General features: G+C 37.9%; 1 protein-coding gene across 6 annotated transcripts in view; it reads left to right on the plus strand.

Moving 5' to 3' along the window:
- The first annotated feature begins 11,566 nt into the window (after positions 1-11,566).
- LOC5569121 (mucin-17) overlaps positions 11,567-15,872 on the plus strand; it is an 89,651-nt gene continuing 85,345 nt past the window's right edge. For 4 of the 6 annotated variants that reach the window (XM_001652674.2, XM_021844461.1, XM_021844466.1 and 1 more), the window contains exon 1: positions 11,567-11,955. The gene's annotated coding sequence lies outside the window, so the exon portion shown is untranslated. Of the gene's footprint in view, positions 11,956-11,994; positions 12,080-15,872 lie in introns of those variants that run through there. The other 2 variants (XM_021844462.1, XM_021844464.1) reach the window with 2 other exon arrangements.

Here is a 15,872-nt window from a genome sequence, read left to right on the forward strand (position 1 = left end):
TGCTTTCGAAAAAACACTTTTCTTTAAATATCACCGTCCATAGCCTCTGTCTCTATAACATTCTTAAGAAAAAGTATCAAAGCCTGGCTTCCATCGGAGGAGCCCATATGAAATAAGGCTTAAGTCGTATAGCACAAAGACATTTAGCATAACCACATTAAACACTGAGTGGCCATTTGGAATAACTGGAATTCCATCAAGGTTATGCTTCTTCTTTTCGGATAGGCTTGTTTTTCATGTTATGCCGAATGGCTCTTGATCATTTGTTTAATTATGCCAATCGACTTTATGGCATTTGGTGCATTACTCCTGGTGTTCCATATTTGTTTTTCATTTTTACTTTACCTTGATGAAAATTATGTACTCAAGTGCTTCGCATTGTCCTAATGCTGATGCCTTCAAACTGTTTTAACCCCTCTACCGGCAGCTTCATTTTTTACCGCAAAATAAATATTCAAATTGTCATAACTTTTTTATTTTTCAACATTTTTGCACCATTTTTTCACAAGTTCTCAAACAATTCTTCTAGTTTAGGAATCCATGTCGATATTAATTATTGGTTATCTGGTTTTAGAGATATTCCGATATTCCTTGGGGGACCGACATTTTCCATATAAAATGTCTTTGGCGGCCATTTTGCTTTTGATCAATTTATCAAAAAAATAAAATGTGGGCTATATAATGCCAGGTAATAAGGAGCTTCTCTGAAAAAATCATACAAATCGGTTCAGTATTCTTGGAGATATCTGAAAATTACGATATGATATTTTTTGAAGTTTTTAAGATCTTTATTTGGCCAGCGTGATTCCAGAAACCTAAATGGTCATTATTTAAAGACGGCTGCACCAAATTGCTTCATTTTTTCACAACATACTCTTATTAGTGTATTGTTCCGAAGAGTGAATATCCGAATACGATAAAAAATCTGTAGACTGAGAAATTAACGGGGGGTTCTAGTTACGGGTCGGTCCCCCAAGGAATTTTGGAATATCTTCAAAACCAGATGACCAATAATCAATATTGACACAGATCCTAAAACTAGAAGAGTTTTTTGAAAGCTTGTGAAAAAATGGTGCAAAAATATTGAAAAACAAAAAAGTTATAACGATTTGAATTTGAATTTTGCGGTAAAAAATGAAGCTGCCGGTAGAGGGGTTAAGAACGGTTTCCGTTCTGTGGAGATGTCTCGGTGTCGTTCTGTGGAGAGTAAGCTTAACCACAAAAATGACGTAAGTTATGAAAGGGAATATTCAGCAGAGTTACATATTTTTGGTTTATTCTGCAAGTGGCGTGAGGTGAGAATTGTCGGTCTCGTATACCGAGGTGACAATTCTCTACTTCAGTGAAGTGACTCGTCGAGTATTGTAACTATGTTTGATTCAAACAAATAACTTTCATAGAAATGTATTAAAAACATCAATGACTTAATTAGTCCCTGCCCTTGGGTGATGGGATTGACGGTGATACATCAAGTTGGCATTACATATTGTTGATATTGTGAAATTACTCTAATGTTAATATATTGATCGCGAAAATTAATCGTAATAATAACTTATAAAATGTAAGTTAGTCTAATAGTTTCAGTTATAGAATGACATGTGTTTCAATGCTTAAATATATTTTACACTTGATTTATCACACCTTCAGCATGAGTTTAGTTACTGTCGCATGATCTAACACCAGATAACTACGCGTAATGCTGGAGGGACCGGCAGGGCCTACTACCAGTCTCTACTAACACTCAAATCACTAACAAGACTGGGAAACCAACGATCACCTTCATCAGTAGCACTATTTCTAATAGTAGTATTAGTTCAATATATAGGGGTGATCGGGGCAATATGGGCCGCCTAAGGAAAACGTCATGGAATGCATAGAAAAACAGCAAACATTATGGTTACGTCGATAATTAATGTTAACATCAACTAGAAAATTATTTCAGGAACTTTTTGGAAAACCATGTTTTTCTATGTGGTCACCAACCATACGGGGCATTATGAGCCACCCTACGGGGCAGTATGAGCCACCTCATTCAATCGAATGATTTTTATTTAAAACAGTATAGAGACGAGTTAGTGGTGAAGAGTACATTATTGAAAAGGAAATTGTATTAGCTTTGCTTGAAATTATTGATTCTAGCGGCTTATTTTTTAAAGATACATAATACATAGTAAACAGACCATGTTATACTAGTACTAAATTGCGATACTTGGTTCAACGTATTTTCTAGCAAAGTGCTCCATTTGTAATGGTGCATAAAGATGACTATGCAGTAAAAATAATAATCTGGTATATTTAGGCAATGCATTTTTATGTTCAAAACATAGTTTGTATTGCTTAAATCTAGGTGGCTCATTTTGCCCCGCCCCTTCATCTTGAAAATAATATATTGTTTTTCAATAATTTTGTTTACGAACAAATCTTATCTCGCTCACGAACTGTTCATCATGATCAGAAGTTTCCATGGATTGGTAAAATTTACCAGAATTATAAATATAATTGTCTTATAGGCTTAATTAAAAATTGCCAAAATTATAAGCTTTTCATGACGAAGGACAAATTTGTACATTTTTGTAAATATCTTGAGTGTTCAAACGGATATTCTTACGGTTTTTATTCTGGTGGCTATTTGAGGCATCCTTTAGCAGATCATAATGACACTAGACATTAAAGCACTGTTTTTGAGGTCAAAACCGGGGTGGCTCATATTGCCCCGTATGTTCATATTGCCCCCATTGCCCCTACAAGTCGTTTTCAATAGTCCACGAGGCGCAAGAGTGGGTGCGGGTGGTCTCTGCATCTCACACAGTTAAAATACACTTTTATATTAGGTTTACTAACAATGTAGTAATACTTACCTTGGTATAAGACCAATACCGTGGGTTGCCCTAATTCAGAGCATCGCCTAAATCCGATGCCCATACCGCTATTTGTTTTTGTATATTCATAATTGCAATCAAAATCATCATTAACAATAATTTCCAATTTTTGGGAAATATTCCAAAATGTGCCTATTTACGGCATTTTACGGTATTGCGTTATCTACTAAGGTTGTAACGGTATTAGAGATAGTTTAGAAGTATTACTGATATATGTATAATAATTAGAAAACTAATGACGCTGTTGTTACTGAAATGTTTCATTTTTTACTGTCTTTTATAAAATAATATAATATTTTTGAACAGAATGCTGTAATTTATAACGTTCTTGTGGTAGTATTTCTGTTATGTAGTAGTAACCTCTATCGTTTTTGTTCTAACGATCATAACATAATTATCGTGAGCGTAGTAGTGGAAATAACATTGAAGTAGCTTTTGTATTTGTAGTTAAGGTACCATGATATTAGTTGAACCCTGTCCTTTGGTTCAGAATGGGGTACGAGCGCGTTCTGCCAACTCGGCAGAACAGAGGCAGATTTCTTGTGTGAACAAGTTACAACATGGACGTTCTAAAGTGCCAGAATGAAGTGTTGTGCTTGTGGGGAGCACTTGCAGATGGAATGGAAGGTCATAACTTCGCGTTCGTACTATACTTCTCCTTATCTATAAAGTTATATACAATAACCGACCCTTAGCTTAACTATCTAAATTAACAGTTGCAAATACGATTGTTGAGCTGAGCTTACTAATATGTCGCCGCGTTAATTTTATCATAACGATCTTTTATCTACATCCGTCGAACCATTCTGAATGGCCGTTGTGACAATATCACCAAGAACTTCTCACATGCAATAAAGCTGGATTGTCCTACATTGAAACATTAAGATTTTTGCTCTTTCGGATCAATTTCATGCGATTCATAATCAATTTCAGGGATTATTATCGTGAGATCCAAAGAGCGAATTCTGTATGACTTCAATGTAGGCCAATACTGCAATAAAGCATGTTACAATCACTAACATTTCTTCTCTCCCTATCCTTGTTTTCATATTTAACCCGCCACTACCACGAGCAACAAGTCAACGAAGAGGAAGAACATCCCTTATCTTAGCAGCGTAGTGGCCGAGGAAACGCGGATACGGGAACGACCGTCGGAACCAACGGATCAACGAAGGATCGCAGCAACTTCCAGCTAAATAGGACAAGTATTGATATAATAGTATATTTTGGTTCAGACTTAAATAACAATTTAACATTGACATTTAAGACTATTTTTTTTTTTTGTTTTTTACAAGGGGGAAATCTGCAAACAGATCCCCTGAGAAGATTACTCAGGGAATGCGGGGATGACGCACCAACGACGACCCGCTAAAACCAGCCTATGCACTGTGCATGAGCAATTCATTTAGAATTGCTCAAGTGGTGAACAGTGCATCGACATGACCCTTGGACTCAGACCCTCATCTCCCCGGAACCACCTTACGGTATTTCTTCGAGAAGGGACCAGTGCATATAGCACAACACGTGTAGCAGAAGTAGCCTAGGCAAACTGCTTCTCCTAGCCGACTTAAACAATGTTACAAGGGACCAGCCTCGGCAGGGCTAATCCTCTGCAGCCAACTCTTGGTCGGCGCGCCATAGACGCTGCAATTCTAACATAATGTAAGTGACAGCCGTAGTTACTGCATTCCAGCACTCGGCATCCGCACACATTCTCTCTATAATATTGTCGGGGGACGTGTCCCCTCCGCATGTAGTGAGCATGCGACCTCTCACAACAATGAAACGGGGGCAATCGAACACGACATGCTCCGCTGTTTCCTCTACACCAGCACAATTGGGGCACGCAGGAGATTCTGCGTGCCCGAACCTATGCAGGTACTGTCTATAGCAACCATGTCCTGACAGAAACTGCGTCAGGTGGAAGTTCACTTCCCCATGTCTTCTACCATACCAATCTGACACATTTGGTATTAGTCGATGGGTCCATCTACCCTTAGTGGAGTTATCCCATTCCTGCTGCCAGCTTCTGAGCGTTTCCTCTTTACACGTGTCGCGGACTCCTCTGGTACCCCTTTGGTTGAAGCATTGAACATCTTCCTTGATGATGAGCCCGATGGGACTTATAAACTCACCCGATTTAAGACTATAAACTCACGTAAAAGACAAGGGTAATCACAGTAGCATGACTAAAAAGTACACTTAAATGACACATTGTTTTAAATTATTTCGAAAAGACAATAATAATACAATTATGACACTACTTTTTCAAACAAATTCGGGCTGTCTTATTTTCACAATGTTTCCTTTTCAAAAGGGCAAGAAAATATGAGTAAAACAAAACATTGGGCGTAAAACAAATCATTTCAGATTAAATAATTAGTTACACTGGTAGTTTACTTGACTTTGTTTGTAGAAGTTTAGTTAACAAGGTGGATTCTAATTACTGAAACGACAAATCAAAATGAAGATTTAATTCGACAGACAATACTTAAATTGGAAATATCATACAAATGACATGACAAAACAAAATCTTGGTACAGCAACGACGTTGAACAAAACTTTGATACACGCAGCTCCGATGAAAAGTTACGAAATGACAGACTACATGCTTTACTGCTTGTTTAGCTACATAAGTAGATCGTTTTCATGGCAGCGTAATAGCCGAGAAAACGATGAGTATAACGTTTCTATAACCCTTCTTAATATAATTTGAAAGGTAAATCAGATTAACTAATTATTTAACTAATAACAAATTTATTCCACAGAGCTATTTACAAAACACCACACATAATCCCTTCTTTCCCAAATCCTTAGGCAAAACACTTCACTACCGCTATATGTATGACTGATTCATGTTCTATTGACCTTGCATCATTCATACGTGTAGTGGAAGTCTAGAGTACAAGCAAAACTTAAAGAACCTTCTGGTCAAAGATGTTGCGTTGCCTACTTCCCAAACTCCAAAACCCCCGGTGTATTATGGAAGGCGTGAGTTTTTAAACTTATGCTGGAGACTTGGCCCCTGACCCCCTTGTACATCAATAAAATAAAATAAAATAAAATTAAAAAAAACATCAATGACTTAATTAGTACTTTGCTCACAGTACTTCTTAATCTTTTTCGGTCGTCACGTGGTTGACCACCGACAGAAACACCGTGCTGACACTATGACGAAAAGCGAACTTCATTCGCCTGTGTTGTATTAAATACAACAGCGTGACTACTTACGTGTTGAAATCGTTTCACTTTCTCAATGGTTAGCGATGTTTAAAAATATATTTTTTTAATCTTTCTTATTACTGTCAGTGTAAACATTTTTTGAGCTTTTCTCTAACTTATTTGACTCAGAAGTTTTGAATCGAAGTTTAGTAACTTCTATGCGAAGGGTTTAGCACTTTAAAATATTGTGTTGAAAATTTTCATTAAACCACAATTAATCCGGATATTCTTAAAAAAAACCTTTAGTCATAAGAACTTCTAACAAGCCATTAACTAATCGACTAAGAATTGAATACAGAAAGTAGACGTACATTCGAGCCTTTGTTTAATTTTCAATTGATGAGCCAGCTTCGGGCCGCAAATCTCTGAAATAAAGATAATAGGTACATATATATTTTATTTTCATCTTATACTTTTGCCTTAGAGCACCCTTCATTTCATTTAAGGCTCAGAAATCTTTTATTCAGTCATCAGCAATCATTAAAAATGAAAACCAGTTTTTTTCGTTCAAATTTAAAAGAATTATAAAAATCAACCATCACAATCCAGATAGCAAGTATAATGAAATGATAAACATTGCTTAAGTTTTGAGCAATGGTTTTGGAAACTATTATTTTCTTTCTTGAGCCTTAGGGGCTCATATAGCCATAGCGTTGATCGCGCAGCTATTCAGCAAGACTAAGCTGAGGATTGTTGAATCGAATCCCGAAGTCGAAGAAAATTTTCTCGACTTCTAAGGATTTAAAAGTATCTTCGTGCTTGCCACGCGATATACACATGCAAAAATGGTCAACTTGGCCACAATGGTGTTTGTTAGATGCATTTCGCCATATACATATTTTTCGCTTCACATTTTAGCGGTGGTTATAGTTTTGATCCTGTAGAAGAGCAATTAAGGAGTTGAAGAACTGTAAGGCTGCTGGAAAAGACGAGCTCCCGGCCGAACTTTTCAAGCACGGTAGTGAGCAGCTGTACGAAATACTGCACCGTACTCTGTTGAGGATATGGGAGGAAGAAGAATTGCCTGCTAGCTGGCTGGAGGGCCTTATCTGCCCTCTGTATAAGAAGGGCCACAGATTGGAGTGCGCCAATTACCGAGGAATAACGCTCCTCAATTCGGCGTACAAAATAATGTCGCGTGTTCTGTTCAACAGATTGAGACCGCTGGAGGAGTCCTTCGTCGGCGAATACCAAGCTGGTTTTCATGAGGGCCGATCAACGATAGATCAAATGTTTACCTTGCGACAAATCCTTGATAAGTTCCGGGAATACAACTTGCAGACTCACCATCTGTTCATTGATTTCAAGGCGGCGTACAATTCAGTAAAGAGAAATGAGTTATGGCAGATAATGGTAGAACACGGTTTTCCGGCGAAACTGATTAGACTGATTCGTGCAACGTTGGATGGATCGAAATCAAGTGTGCGGGTTGCGGATGAGACTTCAACCTCCTTCGTAACCTTAGATGGATTGAAGCAAGGAGATGCGCTTTCGAACCTTTTGTTCAACATTGCTCTCGAAGGAGCTATAAGGAGGGCGGGAAAGAAGCGGTACCATCGTCATCCGGTCGCATATGCTCTTGGGTTTTGCGGACAATATCGATATAATCGGAATTGATCGTCGAGCCGTAGAAGAGGCATTCGTGCCTTTTCAAAGGGAGACAGCGAGGATTGGACTTACCGTCAACACCAGCAAAACTAAGTACATGATCGCTGGTAGACAGCGTGGTTCCAACCGTGACGTTGGTAGTGAAGTGGTGCTGGGTGGTGAAAAATTTGAAGTAGTGGAAGAATTTGTGTATCTTGGAACTTTAGTGACGTGCGATAATGATGTTAATGAAAAGGCGTCTTGCAGCTGCGAATAGGGCTTTTTACGGGCTCCGTAACCAGCTTAAGCCTGCAGACGAAAACAAAATTCGCGCTATATAAGACACTTATTCTTCCGGTTGCTCTATACGGCCATGAATCCTGGACGTTAAAAGAGGTCGACCGGAAAGCGTTTGGAGTTTTTGAGCGTAAAGTGCTGCGAACAATACTCGACGGTAAACAAGAAAATGGCATCTGGCGGCGTCGCATGAATCATGAGTTGTACCACAGATAACAGACGTTGAAGTCCGATTGTAAAACTGTGTCAAGACAATTAATGGTCATTTTGAATGGCAACACAAGTAGCAACATCGTGGTGGCGCTGTCATCGCTAAGTTCCCATGGCAATGTCAGAGGTGAATATGAAATATTTCAAAATACTGATATTCACCACTGATTGACGCAATTCGCTGTGTGGCGGCGCTAGTGATTGCAAGGAGTTTTAATTTGAATATTTACACAGGTTTTCAGAAAATGTTTGTTCTAGCATAAACATCTGTTATCTGTGGTTGTACCATACAGAAGTGGATATTATCAAGCTCATAAAACACGGCAGGCTGCGTTGGGCTGGTCACGTGGTACGAATGCCGGAAGAACGACAAGCAAAAATAATATTCAGTAGAGAACCCGGACGAGGCCGTCGGCTTCGTGGTAGGCCGCGCACACGTTGTCTTTTTGCAGTTGAGGAGGACTTAAGGACACTTAACGTTCAGGGCGACTGGACACTGAGAACAGCGTTGCAGTTGAAATTACTATATCAGAGGGTTAAATTAAATACACAACGCCACTTGATTTGTGCAGACTAAATTAGCATTTATTTCAAATATTTTGTGCGTTCAATTTTACCATGGCACCGTTTCGACAGTAAAAATTACTATATCATGGTTAAAACCTTGCAGCAGGCCAGATTCGAACCGAGGATCTTGCGATTGTCAAGTGCGAACGCTTACCGCTTGGCTATCGATGCGGTTGGAATTGAGAGGGAACAAAACGCAAATAAAAATCGTTCTTGATAGCTCTATCGTGATTGGAATAGTAAATTTAAAAACTTGTTCATGGTTGTCATTACTTCAATGCTTGTTTCAGTGTAGTCCCTTCATCAGTGGAGTATTTTACCGTTGTCGGTGATGATGGGGATTCACAGACGCTTCAGTAAAAATGTTGACAGATCAACGAGAATTCACCGAAACTCGGTAGTATTGCTGTCAAAAATTGCTCGATTACCGACACATCTGTAATTTAGTGTTTTACAGATCTAATTCGTTAATTTTATTTACCGAATTTTTACACTGTTTAAGTATGTAGCAACTACGATCATCAATGCTTATGCTTAGGCTTAAGCCTGATTTGATACTGAAAAGGAATCGTTAAATAAATTTTTCGCCGATTACTTGCAGAAATTTTCTACAGCGACTCCCATTGGGCCCATTCACAAATTTCATAACGCTGAAGGGAGTAGGTGGGTGTCCTTAAGATGTTACAGCTAATACAAAATTTGAAAAATATTCATACAAAATGCGTTACGAGGGGGTGAGTGCAGGTCCGTCCCACTCGGTCTTAGTTTGGGTACCACTTCTAGTAGGGGAAGTGGTGGTAAAATGAACAGGGGTGGTAAAATGAACACCGTGCCTTTTGCAGAGAAAAAAAAAACAATTTCAATGAATTTTTATCGCGCACGGACGATTTAGAGCATAAATCGAAGTGTTCGGGTTGATACGGAGGTCAATTGAAGTGAGAATATCGACGAAAACTAAGATTTTAGAAAACCACGTTTGAAAATTAGAACTGACGTAACTTTTGGCTCGGAGGTCTTGAGGTTTTTCAGTGAGGTGAACAACGTTATGATATGATGTCAAATCTGATACCTTTATAATTCTTTTTGAATGGGTTACAATCATTAATGGATGTATTTTTGGTAAGGCAATGAAAATTTTCAGATATATTTGTTTAGCTCACGTTTTTTGCATGATGTTCATTTTACCCACATAGTGCTGGTAAAATGAACATTTGCATCGTTTTTTGTTGGCGATAAAAATATGTGAAAATTTAGCTATTTTAGTTTCAATTCGTGTCGCTGCTATAGATAACATCCCTATGTTTGATGTTGTGCGATAGAAGATGATATCCTCAAGATGTTCATTTTACCACCCCTTCCCCTACTGCATTTGGTCCCTCGGTAGCAATGTGATGGATTTTACTAAGGTGGCGCAGATGATTGAAGCGTGCCACTAGTTCTTTCTTTCATTCTCCCGCTGTTCTTATGCAGCGCAAATAGTGACGTCAATATTTGCGCTGCATAAGAACAATGGGAGAATGAAAGAGAGAACTAGTGGCACACTTCAATCATCTGCGCCACCTTAGTAAAATCCATCACATTGCCTCGGTAGTGCAAAAGGTACCCAAGTTTGACAGATCGCAGTACACTTTTCTCGGCATTCTAGATTACCTTATGAGCCATAAAATTTTGGGCAACTGCAAGGGACATGGGGGTCTTTAATTTGTCTTTGGTGAGTGGGTGTCAAAATTGGTCATTTTTGGCGTTATGAAATTTGTGAACAAACCCATTTGAGCTGACAGTTCTTTTCAATTGCGTACTGCGACCAGAAAAAAGCGCATTCTTGATCGATTCCTTGCAGAAATTTCCCATGCATTAAGAGGTGAACCCGCCTAAGGCTGAAAGCCTCTATAATAAAGAAAATCAAATCAAATCAAATCCCATGCATCAAGATAGGCCGAAAAATTACTTGTCAGCAGCGAATCAGGCTTTAGCTAAGTATGCTGTTTCGCTCAAGAAAAGTAAAGAAATTCCTCGACTGAATGGGTCAAGAAATAGCCTACAGAAAGCCCCCTTTGAAATGACATTTCTTCTCAGCTGCGTACTGCGATCAAAAAAATGTGATTTTCTGGACCATTCCTCGGAAGAAATTTTCCAAGCATTGAGATAGGCGATTCCTTTTCTTGTCAGTAGCAAACCAGCCTTTATGCTACAAAATCCGTTTGAGATAGACATGGTGTTTAATCTGCAAAAAATATAGTGGTGTGCATTTAAACGTGTCAGATATAAATAATTATTTAAATCATCGTGGTAAATTCGATCGCTATTTTCAGTGTATAGTAAACTCACAGATAACAGATGTTTAAGTCCGATTGTAGAACTGTGTAAGACAATTAATGGTGATTTTAAGTAGCAACACAAGTAGCAACATCGTGGTGGCGCTGTTGTCGCTAAGTTCCCATGGTGATGTCTTTGGTGAATATGAAACATTTCAAGATACTTATATTCACCACTGATTGCAGCAATATGTTGTGTGGCGGCGCTAGTGTTTTCAACGTGTTTTAATATGAATATTTACACAAGTTTTCAGAAGATTTTTGTTCTAGCATAAACATCTGTTATCTGTGGTAAACTCAAAAGCTGAACATTTAGGTGGATATTTCATTTTTCTCCGGGAGCTCCTGAAGAATCCATCTTCATGGTGACCAGAAAATTAAAAATCCTCGCATCTTTAAACATCTTGGCGTGTTTTGACGGATCGGCCATGTTTGTTTTGGTGCCTTCTGATCCTGCTTTTGTGTTCGTTCGTCTCGCTCCTTCAATCTGTTTATGTGTGCGTTTTCTTTCGGTCAGTCTCTGTCAAAACGGATGGAAAAATGTTTAATAATGCTGAAATAGTTTGATTATTTCGAGATAAAAGGACAATTTGTGAAAAATTAGTTGCTGGAGACTATTTGTGTCGTGTGCTCGATACTGTGGAATCGTTATCGGTTCGGGAAATAGTGAAATTTAGTGCGTAAAACTACGCGACGAGGAAAACCTTCGAGCTGAAAATGGTGCGCGTGTAAACTTCTTCCTGTTAATGGGGATTGGCTTGACAAAATCGATCAGCATTTGAATCGAGAGTGTGATGTTCTCTGAAACAAGAAGAAAAAGGATTCGTGACGGAAAACGGATTTACCGACAAAAAAGTGTTTGAACACTGGAGTGACGGGTATGGTTTGCGATATTATGTTCGAGTGCACGGGAAAACGGATTACTATTTGAGGCCATTTCATAGTTGTGGGCAATGTCCTTGTCGGACATGACACAGTCCATCATCTTTACCATCAACCACTGTCAGTCATTCAATCAACTCCATGTACAGTGTGCGTAGAAAAAATACGAAACATTTTGATTCCTTGTGATTATGTGATGTGATGTGATGGAACGGATTGCCGGTCGAAACAAAACAAAAACCAACACTATCGTCTTTTAAAAGCGCGATGAAAAATTTAATTTAACTTCAAACTTTCTTTGTTCCTTTTTTGCAATTATGTTATATTTTTTGTTTCCTTTAGTCATTTTGTTTTGCATCATTAAGTAATTTTGTTAGTTTCGACTTCAATATGTAGTTTCCTTAAAATTTCCTTGACTTGATAAAAAGTGTAAACTAACAAGTTACCGTAAGAATAAATAAACAAATTACAAATTACAAATTTAATATTGATTATAACCATTAGGTAAAACATTGATCTGTATTTCATTTCGATAATAGGTATATGCGTTTTGCAAAGGTTCGTTTAATTTTTTAATTATTATATAAGGGGTCATGCACAACTTACGTCACGCTCCAGGGGGGAGGGGGTATCATGCCAAGCGTAACAAGCCTTACAACATTTTAGAAGGTCTCATACAAAAAAAAACGTGACGTGTGGGGGGGTGAAGTTTTTCGAAAAAGTCGAATTTTAGCGTGACATAATTTGTGTACCATCCCTAAATTTATTGTTTTCTTCATCATTCTAAAACCTATTGATTTTAAAATAGGGTATCCGTCCTATTATGGAGGACATATGCACTGTGTTGAAATTTAAACCGTATTTCAGTGTCCGAAACCTAAATATTTTCATAATACTCCTTTATCTGGAGTATAGCGAGGTAAAAAAAAATGAAGTCAAACATACATTTTTCTAACATAAAACTGCGGTGTACTAAAAATATATATTTTATTATATTCAGTATACATCCAATGTCACACGATGTTCGAGCATTGAATTTATGCTCTCTTCATGTCAATGACACTGCGTGGTGCTGTCAGTTTGTGACTTTGGGATTATCTATAAAGAAACTAATCGATTATTTTATGTCACGATTCGAAAACAAATCAACAGAATCGAATGATTTTTTGCCGGTTTCGTCTCCTTTTGTGTTTATTTGAAATCGGAGAAACTACAGAGTGAAGATAAAAAGAAATCTTTTGTTAAAAGCATGAATTACTCAAAATAATTTTACAAAATCTCGATTACTTTTTCAAATCGACGCTTTCATACAGTTTTGAGAAAAAAAAAAATAATTAGGAAGAATCTGTTTTGTTTTGATTCGTGGTTAAGTTACTTTGTCTCTCCATACAACGAAGCGGTGAAAATAGCGGATAGGTTGCGAAAATCTTACTTACGCCCTTTTTTCTAAATCCGGATATTAAAAGTTCTAAAAGTGAAAAATCGAGTTGTTTCAGACCGGAACGTGTAGAGTTTCGTTTGCGAAACACATAGGATCGATAAAGAAAGTTTATTTACTTTACTGATTGTTTGGATTAAAGTTTTCGAGAAATAGTATCTTAGTAAAAAAAAAATGTTTCTAGCAATTCCATTTAACATGACTATTGAAATTTCGAATTTTTGACTGCGATTAACAGATACCGCAATAATAGGCAAAAAGCTATTTTCATTGTCCTATTGTTGCTGTATATGCTTTTTCTCAAAAGTATAGACATTTTCTTCAAAATTCAACAACTATCATGTAACTACATCCATTATGAGCTGATATATCTGCTGCCTTCCGGGACCTTCCTTAGCCGAGTGGTTAGCGTTCGCGGCTACAAAGCAAAGCCATGCTGAAGGTGCCTGGGTTCAATTCTCGGTCGGTCCAGGATCTTTTCGCAATGGAAATTTCCCTGACTTCCCTGGGCATAGAGTACCATCGTACCTGCCATACGATGTACGAATGCAAAAATGGCAACTTTGGCAAAGAAAGTTCTCAGTTAATAACTGTGGAAGTGCTCATAAGAACACTAAGCTGAGAAGCAGGTTTTGTCCCAGCGAGGAAGTAATGCCAAGAAGAAGAGAGAGAATCATTTCATAATGTATTATATTATATTTCGCCTAGTTTCGATTTGTTTCCTTATTGTAGAAGTTTGTAGAAACATACCTTCTTCTCAACATTCGTAGTTCAAAAATACAGTCGACTCTCCATAACTCGATATTCAAGGGACCATCGACTTATAGAATATACCGACGCAAAAATTCACTAAATCGAAGGAACAAATTTCTGTATTTCCAATACATTATGATCACTTTTATAAGAAATCAATTTCATTTTGTTGATAGTATTTAATAAACTATTATTATTATCTCTTTTGGAATGCTCGAAAAATCACGTTATTTATACTGATAATATTTTTTTTTATTTTCATCTTTTTCAACTTTTTTCACAACTTGAAAGTATTTATTCACCTCTAAACCAGAATTAGACCACGTATTTCTATTCGAATATTTTTGTAATTTCTCTCAAAATGATATTTTATAACACCCTGTGATGCTAACTGCAAAATTACTAACTAAACAGTGCTGCCGAAGTTGCGTTCCAGCTTCTGAACAACTTTGCCGAAGACACGAACTTTCTAGGTGGTCGGGATCTGAGACGAGACTCGCGGAGACGGTCTTCTTTTTCTGCGATTGCTGAGTTTTTTTTTCTTATTCGACTCAGTGTGAACATCGATCTTGCGCAAGCCGTTCAAACTCTCACATAACTAGCTCAGCAAAAAACTATTGCGTTTGCATCACACCAAAGCATAAACGGCATTTTGAGTGAAATTTCATGCCAACAAACGAAGCAGACATTATAAATAACTAGTCTTGTGTTTAGATTTATCAGCATCTATGGAAAAACTGCTCCGCTGACTGAGGGTTTTAATAATAGTTATTTTTTGAATACAATACTTTTCACTTTTTCAGCCATAAAAACGACGGGCTGCATTTGACGTTTCGTGACAGCGCAATCTGGGCTGCATATGGCGTTGATATTTTTCCTCCGCGAGTCTCTCTCAGGTCGGGATCATGGGCTAGAACTTGCTATAATACAGTATTTTCTCGATTATATCACGGATCCAAAAAAAAATGGTGTGATAAACCGAAGCGTGATAAATTGAAAATATACACAGAAAGAAAAATCCATGTAAAGTTTAGTGTAAAATTATGCACATGAAAGGAATGCCAGATTTGTCACAAATTTACACGTCACATGGTGTAAAATTACAATAACATCATGTAAGTTTTCGCTATGTATCGTGTAATCTATCATGAACTCTAACCGATTACGCGACAATTCGCATAAATTTACATGATGTTGATGTCATTTTACACGATGTGTTGTGTAAATTTTCGACAAATCTGGCATTCCCTTTATGTGCATGATTTTACGCTGAAATTTACATGAATTTTTCTTTCTATGTATGTAGAAAGTCTTGGTCGGAGTAAGTAAAATAACGCCCGAAATCTCTTCAAATCGATTTATTTAATAACTTTTACATAGCGATAGAAAGTGACGCACGGCGCGAGCGATCTCGTCAAACTAAGAACTGATCATAACGGAAGTAGCAAAAACACAGTAAAAAGTTTTTCTTTATTTCGGGGTAGGGGGATAACCCATTCGCCCCACACGGCCTTTCCTGACTTCACTTCCGGCCCGGAAGTGCCCACGGCTTCACACAATCTCCAGCGGTTGTTGTTCTCTTCGGGCCTTCCGCTTCATCGTCGAGCTTCCGAACTTCATACCGGTCGTTTGGCAAAACGCCAACTATTTCGTGTGGGCCAAAGTACCGGTGCTTCACCTTTTGGCCGACTCCGAACTGGGTCCTCGGGATTGCAACGATGT

The sequence above is a fragment of the Aedes aegypti genome, chromosome 2 (genome assembly GCF_002204515.2).
Source record: "Aedes aegypti strain LVP_AGWG chromosome 2, AaegL5.0 Primary Assembly, whole genome shotgun sequence".
Classification (NCBI taxonomy): domain Eukaryota; kingdom Metazoa; phylum Arthropoda; class Insecta; order Diptera; family Culicidae; genus Aedes; species Aedes aegypti.